Source organism: Oncorhynchus kisutch, unplaced genomic scaffold, assembly GCF_002021735.2.
Source record: "Oncorhynchus kisutch isolate 150728-3 unplaced genomic scaffold, Okis_V2 scaffold923, whole genome shotgun sequence".
NCBI classification, from domain to species: domain Eukaryota; kingdom Metazoa; phylum Chordata; class Actinopteri; order Salmoniformes; family Salmonidae; genus Oncorhynchus; species Oncorhynchus kisutch.
Genome location: NW_022262868.1, coordinates 705 through 5,000, shown reverse-complemented (window position 1 = coordinate 5,000; position 4,296 = coordinate 705). Strand labels below are relative to the sequence as shown.

Below are 4,296 nucleotides of genomic sequence, written 5' to 3'. Positions count from 1 at the left end.
GACGAACATTGCGTTACATTTTTGCCATTTTAAGGCCATTCAAAAAGCAAACAAACATTAGAAAACTACAGGGCTACTTCCTTGAAAATGTTGCTGCCCTTTCGATGCAAGGTAACACAACCATTGGAAAAATGTGTTGTTGTTTCGTAAACTCCATGTTCAGTTGGAAGAGAGCACGGACAGCCAGCGATCAAGCGTCAGGGTCATAGACATCACAAGTCTCTGTGGCGCAATTGGTTAGCGCGTTAGACTGTTAATCTAAAGGTTGGTGGTTCGAGCCCACCCAGGGACGACAGTGTTTTGTGCTCCATGATGTTGATGTGACATCCTGGACCTCTAATGAGATTCCCAGTTAATTTGGCCTGCTGAGGGTCAATAGCAACACAAGCCTATCAAGTGCAATCAAATAGTTAGCTTATTTGACTGTCAATCTCAAGTCTGGTACTTCGACACCACCCAGGGATGACATTTTTCAGATTGTAGAGATGTGAACTGACCCTTCCTGACTTGTTGTGAGTTTCCACGAGACTATGGCCTGCTGAGGGTCAGTATAACCACAAGTCTCTTTGGTGCAATTTGTTGGCGCGTTAGACTCTTAATTAAAAAATTGGTGATTTGAGCCCACCCAGGGATGCTGTCTTTCCGGTTCTAGCGATATTGAAGACCTTCCTGGCCTTACAGTAAGCTTGCTTTTGACCTGCCGTGTTTCCTGTTGTCACATGTGATTGGTGTGTTGTTGAACATGAAAGATGACAAGTTACTATACCTACTGGTAAAATGGCTGTCATTGGTCTCTGATATTCTGTTACTCAATAGCTTGATCATTCTGTGTTCTCCAAGGAACATATAATTTATTCTTATTAATCTGGCTTGTATGACAACGTAAATGATGTCAATCTGGCATGAAAAACCTTAGCATTTATAGTTATCTTGCGAGAAGGACAATGTTGGTTCAGTGTGTGTGTGTGTTTGTGTGTATATGTATGCCTATACGCCATGAAAGTGACTCGCTACTACATCATTCTTCCGGAGTCAGTCCCCTAATTATATTGAACTGGCTTGGCGATTATATATTACATTTGTAAAAATGCAGTTGTTTAAAATATATATTTATCAGAATATATTTGTGATTGTGGCTGAATTTAATCCTGCCAGATGCCTTTTAATATAATGTTGCACTGACGAACATTGCGTTACATTTTTGCCATTTTAAGGCCATTCAAAAAGCAAACAAACATTAGAAAACTACAGGGCTACTTCCTTGAAAATGTTGCTGCCCTTTCGATGCAAGGTAACACAACCATTGGAAAAATGTGTTGTTGTTTCGTAAACTCCATGTTCAGTTGGAAGAGAGCACGGACAGCCAGCGATCAAGCGTCAGGGTCATAGACATCACAAGTCTCTGTGGCGCAATTGGTTAGCGCGTTAGACTGTTAATCTAAAGGTTGGTGGTTCGAGCCCACCCAGGGACGACAGTGTTTTGTGCTCCATGATGTTGATGTGACATCCTGGACCTCTAATGAGATTCCCAGTTAATTTGGCCTGCTGAGGGTCAATAGCAACACAAGCCTATCAAGTGCAATCAAATAGTTAGCTTATTTGACTGTCAATCTCAAGTCTGGTACTTCGACACCACCCAGGGATGACATTTTTCAGATTGTAGAGATGTGAACTGACCCTTCCTGACTTGTTGTGAGTTTCCACGAGACTATGGCCTGCTGAGGGTCAGTATAACCACAAGTCTCTTTGGTGCAATTTGTTGGCGCGTTAGACTCTTAATTAAAAAATTGGTGATTTGAGCCCACCCAGGGATGCTGTCTTTCCGGTTCTAGCGATATTGAAGACCTTCCTGGCCTTACAGTAAGCTTGCTTTTGACCTGCCGTGTTTCCTGTTGTCACATGTGATTGGTGTGTTGTTGAACATGAAAGATGACAAGTTACTATACCTACTGGTAAAATGGCTGTCATTGGTCTCTGATATTCTGTTACTCAATAGCTTGATCATTCTGTGTTCTCCAAGGAACATATAATTTATTCTTATTAATCTGGCTTGTATGACAACGTAAATGATGTCAATCTGGCATGAAAAACCTTAGCATTTATAGTTATCTTGCGAGAAGGACAATGTTGGTTCAGTGTGTGTGTGTGTTTGTGTGTATATGTATGCCTATACGCCATGAAAGTGACTCGCTACTACATCATTCTTCCGGAGTCAGTCCCCTAATTATATTGAACTGGCTTGGCGATTATATATTACATTTGTAAAAATGCAGTTGTTTAAAATATATATTTATCAGAATATATTTGTGATTGTGGCTGAATTTAATCCTGCCAGATGCCTTTTAATATAATGTTGCACTGACGAACATTGCGTTACATTTTTGCCATTTTAAGGCCATTCAAAAAGCAAACAAACATTAGAAAACTACAGGGCTACTTCCTTGAAAATGTTGCTGCCCTTTCGATGCAAGGTAACACAACCATTGGAAAAATGTGTTGTTGTTTCGTAAACTCCATGTTCAGTTGGAAGAGAGCACGGACAGCCAGCGATCAAGCGTCAGGGTCATATACATCACAAGTCTCTGTGGCGCAATTGGTTAGCGCGTTAGACTGTTAATCTAAAGGTTGGTGGTTCGAGCCCACCCAGGGATGACAGTGTTTTGTGCTCCATGATGTTGATGTGACATCCTGGACCTCTAATGAGATTCCCAGTTAATTTGGCCTGCTGAGGGTCAATAGCAACACAAGCCTATCAAGTGCAATCAAATAGTTAGCTTATTTGACTGTCAATCTCAAGTCTGGTACTTCGACACCACCCAGGGATGACATTTTTCAGATTGTAGAGATGTGAACTGACCCTTCCTGACTTGTTGTGAGTTTCCACGAGACTATGGCCTGCTGAGGGTCAGTATAACCACAAGTCTCTTTGGTGCAATTTGTTGGCGCGTTAGACTCTTAATTAAAAAATTGGTGATTTGAGCCCACCCAGGGATGCTGTCTTTCCGGTTCTAGCGATATTGAAGACCTTCCTGGCCTTACAGTAAGCTTGCTTTTGAACTGCCGTGTTTCCTGTTGTCACATGTGATTGGTGTGTTGTTGAACATGAAAGATGACAAGTTACTATACCTACTGGTAAAATGGCTGTCAATGGTCTCTGATATTCTGTTACTCAATAGCTTGATCATTCTGTGTTCTCCAAGGAACATATAATTTATTCTTATTAATCTGGCTTGTATGACAACGTAGATGATGTCAATCTGGCATGAAAAACCTTAGCATTTATAGTTATCTTGCGAGAAGGACAATGTTGGTTCAGTGTGTGTGTGTGTTTGTGTGTATATGTATGCCTATACGCCATGAAAGTGACTCGCTACTACATCATTCTTCCGGAGTCATTCCCCTAATTATATTGAACTGGCTTGGCGATTATATATTACATTTGTAAAAATGCAGTTGTTTAAAATATATATTTATCAGAATATATTTGTGATTGTGTGTATATGTATGCCTATACGCCATGAAAGTGACTCGCTACTACATCATTCTTCCGGAGTCAGTCCCCTAATTATATTGAACTGGCTTGGCGATTATATATTACATTTGTAAAAATGCAGTTGTTTAAAATATATATTTATCAGAATATATTTGTGATTGTGGCTGAATTTAATCCTGCCAGATGCCTTTTAATATAATGTTGCACTCACGAACATTGCGTTACATTTTTGCCATTTTAAGGCCATTCAAAAAGCAAACAAACATTAGAAAACTACAGGGCTACTTCCTTGAAAATGTTGCTGCCCTTTCGATGCAAGGTAACACAACCATTGGAAAAATGTGTTGTTGCTTCGTAAACTCCATGTTCAGTTGGAAGAGAGCACGGACAGCCAGCGATCAAGCGTCAGGGTCATATACATCACAAGTCTCTGTGGGGAAATTGGTTAGCGCGTTAGACTGTTAATCTAAAGGTTGGTGGTTCGAGCCCACCCAGGGACGACAGTGTTTTGTGCTCCATGATGTTGATGTGACATCCTGGACCTCTAATGAGATTCCCAGTTAATTTGGCCTGCTGAGGGTCAATAGCAACACAAGCCTATCAAGTGCAATCAAATAGTTAGCTTATTTGACTGTCAATCTCAAGTCTGGTACTTCGACACCACCCAGGGATGACATTTTTCAGATTGTAGAGATGTGAACTGACCCTTCCTGACTTGTTGTGAGTTTCCACGAGACTATGGCCTGCTGAGGGTCAGTATAACCACAAGTCTCTTTGGTGCAATTTGTTGGCGCGTTAGACTC

At 40.9% G+C, this 4,296-nt stretch overlaps 4 non-coding genes across 4 annotated transcripts; all 4 read left to right on the top strand.

The window, feature by feature from the left end:
• Positions 1 to 218: 218 nt before the first annotated feature.
• Positions 219 to 292, top strand: trnan-guu (transfer RNA asparagine (anticodon GUU)). The gene has a single exon. It is a non-coding gene; the product is annotated as a tRNA-Asn (tRNA).
• A 1,106-nt stretch (positions 293 to 1,398) lies between these two features.
• Positions 1,399 to 1,472, top strand: trnan-guu (transfer RNA asparagine (anticodon GUU)). Its single transcript has one exon. It is a non-coding gene; the product is annotated as a tRNA-Asn (tRNA).
• A 1,106-nt stretch (positions 1,473 to 2,578) lies between these two features.
• On the top strand, positions 2,579 to 2,652 carry trnan-guu (transfer RNA asparagine (anticodon GUU)). Its single transcript has one exon. It is a non-coding gene; the product is annotated as a tRNA-Asn (tRNA).
• Positions 2,653 to 3,919: 1,267 nt separating this feature from the next.
• Positions 3,920 to 3,993, top strand: trnan-guu (transfer RNA asparagine (anticodon GUU)). The gene has a single exon. It is a non-coding gene; the product is annotated as a tRNA-Asn (tRNA).
• Positions 3,994 to 4,296: the final 303 nt, after the last annotated feature.